This window comes from Chelonoidis abingdonii, chromosome 13 (genome assembly GCF_003597395.2).
Source record: "Chelonoidis abingdonii isolate Lonesome George chromosome 13, CheloAbing_2.0, whole genome shotgun sequence".
In the NCBI taxonomy this organism is placed as follows: Eukaryota; Metazoa; Chordata; order Testudines; family Testudinidae; genus Chelonoidis; species Chelonoidis abingdonii.
The window spans coordinates 32,712,321-32,730,581 of NC_133781.1; the positions used below are offsets into that span (position 1 = coordinate 32,712,321).

Here is an 18,261-nt window from a genome sequence, read left to right on the forward strand (position 1 = left end):
CACGTCGGGAGCCTGGGGTTGGCTCCAGCCCCACCTCCGAGGTAAGGCTTGGGAGTCACCTAACTGAAATTGATAAGAGCAATCACTCGAAAAAAAAACGGTTACTTACCTTTCTGTAACTGTTGTTTTTCGAGATGTGTTGTTCACATCTATTCCATTCCCCTCCACCTTTCCCTCTGTTGGAATAGCCGGCAAGAAGGAACTGAAGTGGGGGTCGAGCCGGCAGGGGCTTATATGGATCGCCATTTCGGTGCCACTGCAGGGGGCTCCCCAGCCGGCCTGACAGGTAGGTGCTAGGGAAGAAGTTTTTGACATCCGTGCACACAGCGTGAGCACATACCTAACTGGAATAGATATGAGCAACATATCTCGAAGAACAACAGTTACAGAAAGGTAAGTAACCCTTTTCTTTGACTTCTATCCATTAGATCATGTTACACCTTCTCTGCCAGACTAAAGAGCTCACTATTATATATTCTTTCCCATGTAGATACGTACAGATTGAATCAAGTCACCCCTTGGCCTCCTTTTTGTTAAGCTAAATATATTGAGCTCCTTGAGTCTATCGCTGTGAGGAATCTTTTCTAATTCTTCATGTGCAGTGTTGTACCCATGTCAGTCCCAGGATATTAGAGAGACAAAGTTGGTGTGATATCTTTTATTAGACCAACTTCTGTTGGTGAGAGAGACAAGCTTTTGAAGTTACATAGAGCTCTTCTTCAGGTCTGGGAAACTTACTCAGGTTCCATCTACACTGGGGCCATGTCTACACTAGAGACCTTACAGCGGCACAACTGTACCAATGCAGCTCCGCCACTGTAAGATCGCTCATGTAGCTGCTCTATGCCGACGGGAGAGAGCTCTCCCATCCACATAATAAAACCACAGCAACGAGCGGCAGTAGCTAGGATGGTGGGAGAAGCTGTGTGCACACGACGACCTATCCAGGCAAAACTTACGTCGCTCAGGGTTGGTTTTTTCATACCCTTGAGTGACACAAATTTTGCTGACTTAAGTGATTGTGTAGACATGGCCTAGCAGCACAGCTGTGCTGCTGTAGCGCTTCTGGTGAAGACGCCCTAAGCTGACAGGAGAGATCTCTTCCGTCTGCTTAATTACTCCACTTCCCACAAGAGGCAGTAGCTTTGTCAGCAGGAGAAGCTGTCCTGCGGACACCACTGTCTACACTGGCACTTAAGTCGGTATAACTTATGTTGCTTAGGGGATCATGCTGAGCGACATAGGTGCTGAGTTTCTGATTTGCCACAGTGCTCCCCCTGCCCCCACTCCACCCCTTCCCAAATGCCCCACTCCCACCCTGCTTCTTCCCAGCCCTGCTCCGCCCCTGCCCTGCCTCTTCCCTACCTTTTCCCGCCCAGTTCCACCCCATTTCCTGAGCGCACTGTGCTCTCGCTCCTCCCCCCACCTTCCCAGCACCTCCTGATGCCTTGAAACAGCAGATCCGTGGCAGGTGGGATGTGCTGGGAGGGAGGGGGAGACACTGACTGGTGGGGCCTGCCGGTGGGCAGGAGGCACTGGGGGGAGGGAGAGGCGTTGATGGGGGCATTTCCCGTGGGTGCTCCAGCCCCAAAGCACCCATGGAGTCGGTGCCTATGCCAAGCGGCATAAGTTATACTGAAGTAAGTTCTAGTATAGACAGTCTCAGTGGTGTCACAGCTAAATACAATGTGGAACAGATTGTTTAGCATAAGTAGTTCACACACATTTCAAGGGACCGTTCGAGGTGAATTGTCCTGTCAGCGGCCCTCCAGTCAGAGAGAGGAACCAGCTGGTGAGCGGAGCTCCTAGGTGGATAGTGGATTATAGATAAGGCTGTTAGTCTGTCACAGAGGTCATGGATACCGTGACTTTCTGGGACTTGTGCAGCAGCCCCAGGGCCATTCACACTGGCTGCTGCTGGAGTGGCCCCAGGCGGCGGCCTGTGCAGCTGGCCCCTGGCCCCTCTCCCGAGCAACAGTGAGCCCCCCCAGGGGCAGCCAGGATTAGTCATTGGTATTTATAAAGTCATGGAGAGGTCACAGGGCTGTGAACTTTTATTTATTGCCCGTGACCTGTCAATGACTTCTGCTAAAAATACCCATGACTAAAACTTAGCCTTAGTCATAGATTCAATGTGTCTATTCAGTCTGTGATTTGTAGTGTCTTAACAAAGGTATGAATTTAAGCTCTAATTCTTCAGTCATTCTTGTGGCTCTTTTTTGAATCCTCTCACATTTATCAACATCATTCTTGAATTGTGGGCACCAAAACTGTACACAGTATTCCAGCAGTGGTCACATCAGTGCCAAATACAGAGGTAAAATTACCTTCTTCGAGTGCTTGCTCAGATCCATTCCAGTCAGGTGTGCGCACGCCGCATGCACGTTCGTCGGAAAACTTTTTACCTTAGCAATACTCGGGGGGTCGGCTGGGCGCCCCCTGGAGTGGCGCCGCTATGGCACCGGATATATACCCCAGCCGACCCGGCCACCCTTCAGTTCCTTCTTACCGCCCGTGTCGGTCGTTAGAACAGTGGAGTGTGGCTTAGCTGACCTCCACCTTCCCTAGCTACTCGTAGTTTTTTTCTCGTTGTTGTCGTACACATAGTTGTTCTTGTAGATATATATAGATAGATTTAGTTGTAAGTTTTTAAATTAACAGTTAGATGTTACTAGTTAGCGGGGTTCGGGGAGTAGCCCCTTCCCCGCACCCGGTGCTGGAGCTCATGCCCAGCTCACCAGGTTTCAGACCGTGCTCGGCCTGTCACAGGCTGATGCCAACAGGAGACCCACACAATTCCTGTTTGAAGTGCCTCGGGGAATCGCACTTAACTGGTAAGGGCTCGATTTGCAAGGCTTTCAAGCTGTAAACTAAAAAGGAGCGGGACATCAGACTAAAACAGCTCCTCATGGAAGCGGCCTTGACACCACCACCTTCGGCACCGAGCGCCGGTCAGTCGGTGAGCAGAGGCACTCCCACGGCACCTGATCACACCGGTACGCCTAAAGACTCCCAGCACCGGCCGCCACCAGCACTGAAGTCGACTCCACGTTGCTTCCCCTCCCCGAGGCCGAAAAAGGCTAAGACTCCTGCTGCCTTGGCGCCGCCCATGCCACAGCCAAACAGTGCGCCCAGATCGGACCGCCCGGCGCCGATACCCGCTGCGGCACCGATGAAATTGGCACCGTCGATTCCGGTCCCACGGGGGCTGTCGAGTCCAGCGCCTGATAGCTCCCCGGCGCTTACCGCGGTAGAGCTCACCATGCCATCCACGCCAGAGGCGTTTTCGGCGGCGAGAGACTTGATCGCCCTCACTGATGCGGCACTGCCCCTACCCCCGGCACCGCCAGTGCGGGTAATCCAATCTCTGGGCAAGCCGACCCTGACCAGACCACCGTCTGTCGGCTCAGTGGACCAGCACCGCTCAAGATCGTGGTCCCGCAGGCACTCCCAGTCGAGGCGACACTCCCAGTCGAGGCGACACTCTCAATGCCTCTCGCAGTCCCGGCACCGTTCCTCTACATGGCACCGGTCAGACTCGCGGCACCAGTCGGACTCACGCTCTCCACCTTGCTATTCGCGGCACCGCTCTAGTTCCAGGCACTGACTCAGGCACCGTACCTCCCGGAGCCGCTCACGTCACAGGGACTCGAGATCCCAGTCAACCTCCCGGCACCGGTCTGGTCGCAGGTCCCAGTCTTGATCACAATACCATTCTGAATACCGGCACTGGTCCCCGCTAAAGAGGGGAGCGAGGTCCGTCGGAGCCTCAGCCCAAGGTTTCTCTGCTCCTCCATGGCCATCCAGGCAGACGTCGGTGTCCTCCCACGCAGACAGTTACTATGACCAGGACAGTGATACGGAGGTGCTTACCGGGGTCTTCCAGGACATCCGGACTCAGGACACGGGACCTCAACAGTGGTCCTTTTGGACACCCTGGGTGTACCACCAGGCCCAGGGTGCTCCTTTGGCCCAGACCCGCTCCGTTTCCTCAGAGCATTGGGCGCCTGAGGCCACCATCAGCCGTCCCCTTCCAGCCGGGACAGAGGAGCAGATGATCCATCCGCCAGGCTCCCCGGTACCGCTAGAGCAGGAACTGACCCATGAGCAAGAGGCCATTCAGGACCCTCTCATCCCCGGAGTGTCATCCTCTTCTTCTCCAGATGAGGCGATGGCAGGGACCTTGTTATCAGGGCCCCCGCTGATAGACCTCAGAGCTCATCAGGACCTCCTTAGAAGGGTGGCGCTTAACATTAACCTCCCAGTAGAGGAAGTCCCGGAGGTCAAGGACCCCGTCGTGAGCGTCCTGTCGGCGGATACCTCCACTAGGGTGGCTCTGCCCTTCATTAAGACCATCCAGGCCACTGTCGACACCTTATGGCAGTCCCCAGCCTCCATTCCCCCTATGGCAAAGGGAGTTGAGAGGAAATACATGGTACCCTTTCGGGGGTATGAATACCTGTATGTTGACCCTCCTCATTAGTTGTCCAATCAGTCAACAAAAGGGAACGCCATGGCCAACAGGCACCAGCCCCCAAATCTAAGGAGGTTAGGCGGATGGACCTATTGGGCCGCAAGGTGTATTCGGCAGGTGCCCTGTAGCTCCGGGTGGCCAATCAGCAGGCTCTCCTGAGCCGTTATAGCTACAACACCTGGGCGGAGGTGGGTAGGTTCACAGAACTCCTACCCCCAGACTCGCGCCAAGAATTTGCCGCATTCCTGGAAGAAGGGAAGAAAGTGGCCAGAACCTCCCTCTAAGCTTCTCTCGATGCGGCCGACTCGGCAGCCAGAACTCTAGCCTCAGGTATCACCATGAGGTGTATCTCCTGGCTCCAGGTCTCCAACCTGCCACCCGAGCTCCAATATACCATCCAGGACTTGCCCTTTGATGGCAAGGGTTTGTTCTCTGAGAAGACTGACCCCAGGTTGCAGAGTTTAAAAGACAACAGGGTCATCATGCGCTCGTTGGGCATGCATACCCCTGTCACCCAACATAGACCCTTTCGGCCTCAACCCCACCACCCGTACTTTGCCCCGGCACAGGCAAGACTTCAGTAGAAGGTGCAGGCGGGGTGGCTGCAGACGCCAGTCCGGGCCCCAAGGGGGTCAAAACCACGGGCCCCCGAAGGCATCTCCAGGGCCTAAGTCTACCTTTTGAAGGTGCGCACGAGGACGGCGTACCAGGTTCAGGACAGGCTCCTTCTCCAACTATCTCTCCTACTTCCTCCCGACGTGATCCCAGCTGACCTCAGATCTCTGGGTCCTACGCATGGTGAAACAAGGATACCACCTCCAATTTGTTTCATCCCCGCCTTCCCACCCCCCAACCCAGTCCCTCTTCAGGGACCCCTCTCACGAGCAAGTCCTCTTACAAGAGGTGCAGTCTCTCCTCGCCGCAGGAGCAATAGAGGAGGTACCATCAGACGAGAAGGGGAAGGTGTTTTACTCCCGCTACTTTCTGATTCCCAAGTCCAAGGGAGGCCTCAGGCCTATCCTAGACCTGCGAGGCCTCAACAAGTTTATGGTCAAGTTGAAGTTCCGCATGGTCTCCCTGGGGACTATCATCTCGTCCTTGGATCCTGGAGACTGGTATGCCGCCCTCGACATGAAGGACGCATACTTCCACATTGCCATCTTCCCTCCGCACAGGAGGTATCTCCGCTTTGTGGCCAATCACCAGCACTTCCAATTTACTGTCCTCCCCTTTGGCCTCTCCACAGCCCCAAGGGTGTTTATGAAGTGCATGGCTGTCGTCGCTGCCTACCTCTGCCGGCAGCAGATACATGTATTTCCGTATCTGGATGACTGGCTCATCAAGGAAACTTTCCAGACTCAGGTCCGACAGCATGTGGGCATAATCACGGACCTATTCTCTCGGTTGGGGCTGCTCCTCAATGCGGAAAAGTCCACCCTGGTCCCCACACAAAGGCTGGACTTCATAGGGGCAACCCTGGACTCCACTCGAGCCAGGGCCTACCTCCCTCAGCCACGTTTCCAGGCGATTGCGATGATCATTCGAGGCCTGCAGCCAACCACATTGGCTCGCACGTGTCTCGGCCTACTAGGCCACATGGCTGCATGTACTTATGTGACCAAATATGCCAGGCTCCGCCTGTGGCCCCTTCAGACATGGCTCAATTCGGTCTACCGTCCGGGCAGAGACCCAATAGTCGTTCTGGTGACAGTTCCCCCGAGCACCTTACGCTCCCTCAACTGGTGGCTAATTCCCTCCGTGGTGTGTGCAGGGCAACCGTTCCATCCGCCACAGCCCTCACTGTCCCTAACAACAGATGCATCATCTCTCGGTTGGGGGGCTCACCTAGGTCACCTTCGTACACAGGGCCTTTGGTCATCGCAGGAGCTGACGCTCCACATAAACATCCGGGAGCTGAGAGCAGTCTGCCTCGCGTGTCAGGCGTTCCAGCAGCATCTTCAGGGCCATTGTGTCTCAGTGTTTACAGACAACACAACGCCCATGTATTATATCAACAAACAGGGAGGGACTCGCTCTTCTCCCCTGTGTCAAGAGACTATTCGACTCTGGGACTTCTGCATAGCCCACTCGATAGACCTGGTGGCGTCCTTTCTTCCAGGGGTTTGGAACACTCTGGCGGATCAGCTGAGCAGATCCTTCCTCTGTCACGAATGGTCAATAAGACCAGACGTTATTCATTCAATCTTCCAGAGGTAGGGGTTTCCCCTCATAGACCTGTTCGCCTCTCGCATGAACAGGACGTGCCAAGCGTTCTGCTCCTTCCAGGGTCTTTCACCGGGGTCGATCATGGAGCCATTCCTCATGTCGTAGAGGCACCACCTGCTCTATGCCTTCCCACCATTCCCTCTGGTTCACAAGGTCCTAATAAAACTCTGCAGGGACAGAGCGCATCTAATTCTGATTGCGCCAGCGTGGCCCAGACAGCTCTGGTACACCACCCTGCTAGACCTGTCCATGGCCAGCCTAGTTACCCTGCCACTCCTTCCAGACCTCATAACGCAGGACCACGGCAGTCTTCGCCACCCGGACCTGCAGGCCCTTCCCCTCACGGCGTGGCTTCTGCATGGCTGAACACATCGGAATTACGCTGTTCCGCTCCAGTACAGCATATTCTCCTTAGTAGCAGAAAGCCTTCCACTCGGTCCACGTACCTGGCCAAGTGGAAACGTTTCTCCTGCTGGTGTACAACGCGGAACGTTACTCCTTCTGAGGCCTCGATTACCGTTGTTCTGGATTATCTCTGGTCTCTTAAGCAACAGGGCCTGGCGATATCTTCTCTGAGAGTGCACTTGGCGGCTATCTCCACATTCCATCCTGGAGAAAGTGGCCACTCCGTGTTTTCCCACCCCTTAGTCACCAGGTTCCTTAAGGGCCTGGAGCGCCTCTACCCCTCAGTACGCCGCCCTGCCCCCACCTGGGACCTTAACTTAGTCCTAAGCAGACTTATGCATCCGCCATTTGAGCCATTGGCGACTTGCTCGCTCCTGTACCTGTCATGGAAGACAGTCTTCCTAATGGCTATTACATCGGCCAGAAGGGTCTCCGAACTTCGAGCACTTACGGTGGACCCGCCGTACACTGTTTTTCACAAGGACAAGGTACAGTTGCGACCTCATCCGGCGTTCCCCCCTAAGGTAGTGTCGGCCTTCCATACCAACCAGGACATCTTCCTCCCGGTCTTCTTTCCGAAGCCTCACTCTTCTCGGCAGGAGCAGCAGTTACACTCCTTAGATGTCCATAGCGTGCTCGCTTTTTATATCGAGCGGACAAAGCCCTTCCGGAAATCCCCTCAGCTGTTCGTGGCAGTCGCTGAATGGATGAAAGGTCTACTGGTCTCCTCCCAGAGGATCTCCTCTTGGGTAACGGCGTGCATATGCACATGCTATGACCTGGCTCATGTCCCTTCGGGCCATCTCACTGCGCATTCTACCAGAGCTCAGGCTTCATCAGCCGCCTTCCTGGCCCACGTGCCTATCCAGGAGATATGCCGCGCAGCGACCTGGTCATCGGTCCACACCTTTGCTTCGCACTATGCTCTGGTCCAACAGTCTAGAGATGATGCAGCCTTTGGCTTAGCGGTTCTGCACGCTGCCACATCTCACTCCGACCCCTCCGCCTAGGTAAGGCTTGGGAATCACCTAACTGGAATGGATATGAGCAATCACTCGAAGAAGAAAAGATGGTTACTCACCTTTGTAACTGTTGTTCTTCGAGATGTGTTGCTCATATCCATTCCAAACCTGCCCTCCTTCCCCACTGTCGGAGTAGCTGGCAAGAAGGAACTGAAGGGTGGCTGGGTCGGCTGGGGTATATATCCGGTGCCATAGCGGCGCCACTCCAGGGGGCGCCCAGCCAACCCCCGAGTGTTGCTAGGGTAAAAAGTTTTCCGACGAACGTGCACGCGCAGCACACACACCTAATTGGAATGGATATGAGCAACACATCTCGAAGAACAACAGTTACAAAGGTGAGTAACCGTCTTTTTCTGCTCCTACTTGAGATTCCCCTATTGATGCATCCCAGGATCACGTTAGCTCTTTTGGCCACAGCATTGCACTGGAAGTGCATGTTCAGCTGATTATCCACGACTACATCTCTACCTCGATTGCTGTCTTCAGGAGCCAGAAAATCTTACTGCGTTATAGGTGAAACCATGTTATATCGAACTTGCTTTGATCTGCCAGAGTGCACAGCCTGCCCCCCCAGAGTGCTGCTTTACTGCGTTATATTCAAATTTGTGTTCTATCGAGTCACGTTGTATCAGGACAGAGATGTACCTCCAAATCTTTCTCAGGATGTAAAATGCTAGCAACCAGAAACCAACACTTACACCAGTGGGAGCACTTTGTACACACTCTGTACAGGTGCAAATGAGGACTTATCATGAGGGGAATCAAGCCTGGTGAGTATATGGACCAACAAAGATGGTGTGAACTCCTTAGTCTGGTAGATCTGCACAGAAGTTTTTGCTGGTATAGCATTGGCAGTCTGGGGGTGACACTTTATATACTATCAAAAATCCCACTGTAGTCAGTTCTACTGGCATAAAAGGCTTTTGCCAGAATAATTTATTTAGTTCAGGGATCCAGTTATAAGCTATGCTAGCAAAAGATTTTTTGCTCTTACTGTGTTTACAGTAGGAGGGTTTGCCACTAGAGCTGTAGTGGCAAACGATTCAGGTGTAGACATGACTTACGCTGCTTGGTATGCTCACAGGCTTCAGGGATAGCTCAGTGGTTTGAGCATTGGCCTGCTAAACCCTGGGCTGTGAGTTCAATCCTTGAGGGGACCATTTAGGGATATGGGACAAAAATCTGTCTGGGGATTGGTCCTGTTTTGAGCAGGGGGTTGGACTAGATGACCTCCTGAAGTCACTTCCAACTGTGATATTCTGTGACCTGCTCCTCTGAAGCCACTTAATTTTACACACACTGCTTGAGCAGCCAAAGTTATTAACTCCTGCCCAGTTCAGTCCCAGTGCAGTATGTATCCACCTTTATTTTTAGCGGTGATCGCTGAGGAGGAAACATCAGGAAGTGGGACATGGGTGTGTAACTGTGCAGTTAACAGCTTCATGGAATTTTGTGCTATATGTGCTTAGTATGACATTTCCAAAAGCTCATAATCGTTGTTTTAAAACCTGTTTTATCCAAAACTCAGTAAATCCTGGCTGGCTTATCAGAGTCTATTTGTAAAATTAAGCTGGTGCTAAGGGAAGGTTACTGGAATATTTTTACATTTAACTTAAAAACAATTGATGGGATTTTGTTCAAATATTTCCTAAATCCTTCTCAGGAAGATTCCATCCCCAAATGTGAATGTTTCAGGGAGTAGGGAGAGGATTGAAAACAAGATAGAATGGAAATGATTTCACAGTCTGAACTGCAGGGGTTGAGACTGGTGACACTGCTATTATGAGATGGTGGTGGCAGAAGCTGAGGTATAGGGCTGAGCAGAGAAGTGAGAGTTTTTGGCGGGTTGCCTGGAAGCAGGAGGAAGAATGCTTTGTTTGAAGGGGAGAGAAGTTGGTACAGGCTTCGAGTGGGGAGAAGGCAAAGGGAAATGTAGGCCTGAGATGAGTGGAGGGATGAAAGCACATACACTCAGACAGGCTCGAGAGCTGCAAGTGGCTCTTTAATATCTCTCTTGCGGCTCTTTGCAGCATATGATATTAAAACACTGTGATTTAATTATTAACCAGTCAGGATGCTTTTCCTATACTGCTAACCAATTGTAGTTGATAAGATAATACTTGGTCAGTCATTTTTCAAATGAAACGATGAATTCTCACTCCTGTGTCTCTCTTGGGTAATGGTGATCACTAATTTGGCTCCTGAATCTCTGAGGTGTGAATATCACTGGATTAAAATGAGGTGGAGAGAGAGGGAAGGGTGAGGTGTGGGCAAGGAGGGGGAGAGGAAAGGGCAGGAGGCCTGAGGTCTTCCTGTTTTTAAAGTTCTTTGAAGTGCTTTGGTGGCAGCAGACTCCTGTGTTCTTCCCTCTGTCCCCCTACTGTTGGGAATGTGAGCTGGGGGAGAGGCACCTCAGCAGCATACGCTAAAACCTAGAAGCTGTTTATTGATAGCTGGGTGTAAAACAGCCTCCTATGAGAAGTGGGTTTGCAGAGTGGAGGGGTTGAGTTTGATGCCAGTGGCCATGTTGCCTGGGGCCCTCAGCTCTGTAGCATCATGGTCTGGTGGAGACGGGAAAAAGTCTGTTTGTTTATAAAAACTTTTATTTAGAAGAAGCATCAAACGGGAAGGAGTGATTCCTGTTCATACCTTCAAGTTACCCGGACTGCCTGCCGGAGACCCCAGTGTTCTATCTTACTAGGCTGGTGCCTTGTCCCAATTTAGGTTGGCTGATTCTGAGTGATACTTTGCTCCCCGCTACTCGCATAGATCGTCTTTCATCTGTAATTTTTGCCTTGAATCAGCGGAGGCTTCATGCTGTAATGTCTTCTGCTTGGATAGACTTTCCCTGCCGTCGGAGATCTGAGTGCTTGGCAGGGGCTGAAGGGGGCTTTCTTCTCTGGAGAGAAATGGGTGCGGAAGCTGCTCTGGCTTTCATGTCCCTGGCAATTCTGTTATTGTTGGATGCCCTTTTTATGGGCTGCTGTTACTAATCAGGCTGCTTCGCGTAAACGTTGGTGCTCTCAGTAAAATTACACCAGCACAGAACAGGAGGAGAGATGGTGTATTTGTTATTGGACCTGTCTGGGCACCAGTGCAGGGAGCAGTGTGGGGGGGAGGATTCACTCACTCTGTTCTCTGACTTGCTGGCATGCTCCAGCATTGTTTGCCAAGTAGTGAAATCCTGAGTCTGGGAGCAGGTTTGCGCTGCTTGTGTCTGTTTGTGTAGAGATGGGGCTCAGAGAGGACGTTTCTGCACCCAGCCCCTCACTGGATGGGACTTGACTGGGCTCCAGATGGAAGTTTCTGTGGGGCCTTTGCCTCTGCTTAGGCCTCTGCCTTCCTTAGGGAGGAGGCTTCCTGCCCCCAGCTCCACCCAGTATATGAGGTTTGGAGGGGAGACCTCTATGCTGGAATCTGCTCCCATTCCCAGAACTGGATGTCAGGATACAGGGGTGGGAGGACAGGGCTGCTCCCTGGCAGGGCCGGTGCTTCCACTAGGGCAGCAGGATTTGGGGGGGCGGAATTTTGATGCCCTTGGCAGAAATTCAGCGGCAGGGGGTCCTTCCGCTCCAGGTCTTAGGCGGAAATTCGGCGGCAGGTCCTTCACTTGCTCCGGGACCCGACGCTGAAGTGCCCCGAAGACGCATAGTGGAAGGACCCCTGCCGCGAAATGCTCAGAGAAGGAGCGCTGCCGCATAGGGTGGCAAAAACCATGGTGCTGCTCCTGCTCCCTGGGATTGGTAGGCTTCTGGGTAGGATGGAGTAAGCGGCAGAGAGCCTCTGGCCTCCAATACTGGAGATATGGAGATCTGCACTTAAGGGACCTTGGAACACTTTACCCCAGCAGCGAGGCTGTGTCCTGGCATGAAGCACAGTGTGTGAGCTAATAGAAAGGCTGAGAATGTGGGATTTCTCTCTCCCTCCAGTAACAGAAGCCAGAATGTGGGTAATGTTTGTTAGAAACAGCTGGGAGCCTAAGCCTGACTTGCCGCTAGTAGGCCAAAGAAACAGTTTCCTTGGTGGTTCCATGGTGGGGGAAGGTTGCCTTGCTTTGGTGAATAAAAATGTCCTTTATATTTGTTCCCCACCAAAATGTACAGCCCTTGTTCCCAGTGTTCTGTGTCCAGGCCACTAGTACCAGGCACTTAGAGTGCCTTGTACCCAAGGGGGCTAGATGTGTGCATGTCCTTGTGACATTTCACTTAAGGGGATGTCCTTATGTTTTAGAACTCAGCAGAAGTTTTTAAACCACATCCAAAAAAATCCCAAACAAACGTATCCTGCCCTATAGAATCTTCATGCCGGGTAATGCTGTATTTCTTCTTTAACATTTAGGGACATTGGACTGGAAGGATCTTCCTAGATGATGGACTCCAGTCCCCTGCTGTCACAGGCAACCCTATCGTATAATCCTCTTCATAAGTGTAAAAAAGCTCTGTTTTAAAACTAGTTGGCTTGTTTTCTCCGCTTATTCCTACTGAGAGACTGTTCCAGAACCTACCTTCTCTGATATTAGAAACAGTCTTCTACTTTCCAGCCTAAATGTATTCATGGGCAGTTTATTTCCATTTGTTCTGGTCCCAGCATTGTCCTTAGCGTCAATAGCTCCTTGCCCTCCCTGGGTTTACCCCCAACATGTTTAGAGAGAGCAGTCAGATCCCCTCTGAGCCTTCACTCTGCGAGGCTGAACAAGCCAAGCTCCTTTAGTCTCCTCTGGTCAGCTCAGCTCTCCATTCCCCGGCTCATCCTAGCAGCCCTTCTCTGCACCTGCTCCAGTCTGAATTCAGCTTTCTGGAAGTGAGGGGATCAGAATTGTACATGATATTGCAGATTTAACTATCATATTTTCAAGCTCTATTATCTGTTCATTCTGTCTTACAAAAATCTCATCAGAGCAGCAGCGGCCAACATCTCAAAATAAACAGGGATTTTGCTTAGGACGTTTGCTAGGCTGCCTGTTCATTTCAAGAGTAACATGACTGTTAGCAAAAGCAAAGGTACTTGTTAGGGGGAGAGTGCATTGAGATCTGGTTATAGGGCTTTAATTTGAGTCTTCCCATCCTTAGGGACTACTTATATATAAATATGAGACCATCCATTCAGCTGCGATTAAGCTATTGTATAAATGCCAGTCTGTCGGCCTTTGGGTTTTTTTTGTAGTTTTATTCTCCTTTCACTCCTGGGAATTAGACGTATGCTTCCCAGTCAGGGTGCCTGAACTCTAGGGAGAGAGGAAATGGGACACAGTGATAGAACTTCAGGAGTAGAGGAGCAGGGACTGGTTTGATGCATGTTGGCTCATGTACAAACCAGCTTCAGATTTTTGTGTCGTCTCTCTTTCTAAAGCACCTTGTACCATAGTCTCTAAATTCTATAGGTGGATTATAGAAAATGGGATAAGGATGCAGAAGAGCAGCCAGTCCTCCAATGCCCTTTTGGTTCAGTTTCTTCAGCTTCTGTTCTTTGAGAAATGCACTGCTACAGAGGGGAGTCTGACAGTGTGACCTGAAAATGGTGAGGCTCTTCCTGATTAGCTTTCAGAGGGGTTTCTAGAGCCTTCTGTCAGCTGTAAAGAAGGCTTTGCCTCTGGCACCCTCTGGTTTGAACATGAGATATGCTGGATAAATACGTCTGTCTGTCTGTCTGGTCCCCATTACTGCAGTATCTGACACCTCACACTTGTTAATATATTATCCTCACAACACTCTTGTGCAGCAGGGCTGTTATCCTCATTGTACAGATGGTGAACTGAAGAAAAGAGAGATTAAGGGACTAGCCCAAAGTCACTCAGGAAGTCTGTAGCAGAGCAGAGACTTGAACCCTTATCCTGGACTAGCGCCCTAGTCACTGGACCATCCTCCTTCTACACTGAACTGCCTTGATAGGGTGATTTCTGAGATAGAGTGGGCCTATTCTATTGAGAGAGTTGTAAAGCAGAGCCAGAACCTTGCAATGGATTTGGTATTGAATTGGGAGCTAGCGCAAGAGGTGGAATACAGTCTTATTGACACTTCTTTCGCCCACCCAAGCTGATAAGGCTGTTGGGGTCACAATCATTTATTAAATTTGATAGCCACAGTAAAGGGGGAAACCGTTAAAGTGTGCAGTCAAAACCAGGCAAACAAATGTTGTCAGCTTATTTGCCAAGAAGCCTGGTAGAAGGAATTGTTTCTGAAGTGAATCTCTTGAAGTGTGTGTGTTTACAGTATAGTGAGCGCACAGACTGGCAACAACATGGAGTTTTTGGAACCTATAAAGACTTCAAGGCATTGCTTTGATATTTTGTTATTGCTGTTTTTCCTGGCTGCATTATCCCCATATCCCTTGAATTACTTCATAGCTTTCTCAAGGGCAGAACTGGATCATCTGCAGGCTTCTTTGCAACAGCACTCAGCCAAGGGGTCCTTACAGCCCCAGCTGCTTGTTTGTGCTATTCTAGATTAGCTGAACTTCTCAAAGATGCTTTTACCGTTCTCTCCCTCCCTCCTCATCCCAGGGACAGACACTGGCATGACTCAGGTCTTGGATTTAGCAGAGACTACAGCGTTGATCTGTGAACTAGTGCTGAGAAACAGTGAGCAAAGGTACGAATCCCAGACTCTGTAAAAGCTGAGGCAGTAAAGGGAGCAGATGGCCATGGTCCCATCTTCAAAGGAACTGAAGGAACCCCCACACTTCCATATAAATACTTATTTTTTCTAATCAGATCTTAGAATTCTTTGAGTGTCGGGCTCCAGAGTTGCTGTTTGTTCCTTTCTGTCCCTTCTGTTCTGGTTCCATTTCTTCATTAGTGTCATTTGCATTTCTGTTCTTTAGCGATGCTGACAATGTCCCCAGGCTGTGTGAAGCCGCCTCTGTGTTGGGCTTGCAGTTCTGGCAAGAGTTTGAAAATAAGTTCAGAAGAAAACCTACCCCATTCAGGGTCAGCCCATCATAGAGGCATTTCCAATGGCTGGTCTGGTGAGGCAGATACTGGAATTCAGCCTTCTTAGTACAGCCTGGAACCTGGCGCACACCTTCATTGTTTGGGGTCTTAGCCCATTTCTTGTCTGTTCAGGATGTTCTGGGCAGATAGGATTTTGGATAGTAATCTTACTTGTTACCTACCTCTTGTCCTGTTGGATGCTGCAAATCATACCCATAAATAAGGCTAATATTTTTTTATGGTTATTTTTAGTAAAAGTCACAGACATGTCACTGGCAATAAACTAAAATTCATGGAAGCTGTGACCTGTCTGTGACTTCTTCTGATGCAGATCCATGGTTTCCCCCACCACTGTGGTGGCTGGGAGCTGTGGGATTCCTCCTCTGCCCATGACAGCTGGAAGCTGCAGGGGACTCCCTTTCCATCCACAGCAGCTCCCGGGTGACCATATTTCCCAAAGAGAAAATGGGACACCCCCAGCCGCTCACCCAAGGTGTCTCCCCCCGGCTCCCCCCGGAGTCTGTCACTGGAACGCTGCCAGGGCCCTGCTGGCTGTCAGCTCTAGAGTCCCACACAGGGCCGGCTCTAGCCATTTCGCTGCCCCAAGCACGGCAGCACGCCGCGGGGGGCGCTCTGCCGGTCGCCGGTCCTGCGGCTCTGGTGCCCTCCTGCAGACGTGCCTGTGGATGCTCCACTGAAGCCACGGGAGCAGCGGACCCTCTGCAGGCATGCCTGCGGGAGGTCCACCAGAGCTGCTTGCTGCCCTCCCGGCAACCGGCAGAGCACCCCCCACGGCATGCCGCCCCAAGCACACGCTTGGCGTGCTGGGGCCTGGAGCCGCCCCTGGTCCCACAGCCCCTGGGGATGAAGCAGAGAATGTCACAGAGGTCTCTAGAAGTCACAGATTCCGTGACTTCCATGACCCCATGACATAAACATAGCCTTACCCATAAAGCTTTGTGCCTGCCTGTCTTTTACACTGATTCTGTGGAGCTGATGACATCACCCAGAAGGTGGAATGAGGAAATAGGCATTGTGGGCAGCATTAAGGACTTCCTCAGACTAGATGATTTAGCACAGAAATTCTGCTAAAAATTGTTTCTGTCCAACGCTGTGGTTAATTATTAGGGGCCATGTCCTTCTGACCTCCGTGGAGGGGGTCACTGAATGCTCCTTCTACTGGGATTCCCTTTGTTATCAGCCTTGTCAAGATAGCACGTTCAAACCTTATCTGATAAAGTTTAGTGGGCCTCAAACCCCTCTGCCAGCTGATATTTGTCTCATGTATCTTCTCAGTGGTTGCAGCCCTCCAGCTGGGAAACTTTATTCTTGGGTATTAAACAAGAGCGAGCTATTTAGGCAGAATGTCCCTTTGGCTGTGGCTCTGTTTATTTCCGTTCTGGAGATGCTCTTTGCTCTCTTGTGAGAGAAGCTTTTGATCCATTGGCTTCCCCAAGCACTGGTTTCTGTTTTTGGGGGTGGGGTGGGGTGGGGTGTGTTCTGCAGTATTTCATACTGGTCGCTTTGGTTCCTGCATCTATATGGTGTCTCTTTGAAGCACTCATTTTCTTATTAATCTTTTAATATCAGACTACCATCAGACCTGTGGCACTCTAATTTCAGATCATATAATGGAAAGAATGCTTCTCATCGTAGCAGCTGCAAGTTCCCCCTTAGACAGGAGTCTCTGACTGATCCTAGAGCTTCTGAATTCGTTCAGTAAATCAGTGGTTCTCAAAGCTTTTTTCTTCCGCGGACCACTTGAAAATTGCTGAGTGTCTCGGTGGACCACTTAATGATCTTTCCAAATGTTGTTTGTACTGTTAGTTAACTATTGTAAAGCACTTTGGATAGAAGTCTTATATAAAAAACCTAAATAATTAACATGTTTTTGTTCTACAGATAAAAGCACTCAACTCATTTTTTAATATCACCGAGCTGGGCTGGGAAGGACGGGGGTTCTCTTCCTGGCAGCCACAGTCCTGAATCTGGAGAAAGTAGTCTCTTTCTCTGGTGCCGCAGTCCTGCATGTCCAAAATTTCCTCTATTCCCTCTTCTAATTAGGTGGGCAGCCCTTCATTCTCTCGTGTGCGGCCGCCCAGGTGCGCACCGTAGAAGGAACTATCTGCGGACCACCTGCATGGAGCTGGTCTGCAGACCACAGTTTGAGAACTTCTGCAGTAAACTTATAACAATATAGTTATAATGGGCATATTTTTGTAGCATTCATTCATTTCAGGGTTGTGTGTGATGTGGGGAAAGAGGGTGGGGATGCACAGTAGAAGTACTGGATAGAGAACACTGCCTGAAATCGTCTGTGTGTTCCAAAGTACAAACTACTAAAATATGCAATAGAAACCAAGTAAAAAAAGTGTCCTCATGGGTCATTGCTGCTGGTCTAACTGGGAAAAATCTAATTTAGGCATTTATACCATAATATGCAATGTCCTATAGACCCTGATGTGACTGGTTCCCCCCGAAAGTGGGATATCACTGAGCCCCCTGACCCATCAGCCTGGGCTCCCTCTCACACTGTACTGCTGTGACAAGTTGCAAAGCCCTCCAGCCTGCACTTTCACCAGCATAATACAGGTAGGGACACACCCAGCTGCATTTACATGCAGGCTCTCTGACCAGCCGCTGCACAGGAAGGGTACAGTTAAGGCAAATCACAGCTCCCCGGGTGTGCACCCCCGCTGGAGTATAAACCCAGTACTGTCTCGCACTGCACAGGGAACTGTACAGCGGAAGGTCATAACATTTGTCCTCTCCCTCAATGTAGAGAGGAATATGCAACAGCCTTTGCCCGAGTTATGATTCCCACACACTTCACTCCAACTCACTCGTTTAGATAAAGCAAAAACAAGTTATTAACTACAAAAGATAGATTTTAAGTGATAGTAAACAGATCAAAGCAGATTACCTAGGAAATAAAAAAAATAAATGCAAACTAAGCTAAACATACTAAATAGATTGGATATGAGTAGCAGATTCTCACCCTAAGAGATGATACAAGCAGGCTGCAGATTCTTAAGGCACAAGCTGCACTTGCTTTACAACTTGGAATCCCCAGGTGTTTCATTCATAGGCTAGAGATCCGTTTAGTCTGGGTCCAGCACTTCTCCCAGTTCAGTCTTTGTTCCTCGTGTGTTTCCAGGAGTCTTCATTTGGTGTTTTTCACTCCCCACTAGGGTGACCAGATGTCC

At 50.7% G+C, this 18,261-nt stretch overlaps 1 protein-coding gene across 2 annotated transcripts in view; it reads left to right on the forward strand.

The window, feature by feature from the left end:
- ASPSCR1 (ASPSCR1 tether for SLC2A4, UBX domain containing) overlaps window positions 1–18,261 on the forward strand; it is a 96,947-nt gene that overhangs the window by 66,168 nt on the left and 12,518 nt on the right. The gene's annotated exons all lie outside the window — the stretch shown is intronic.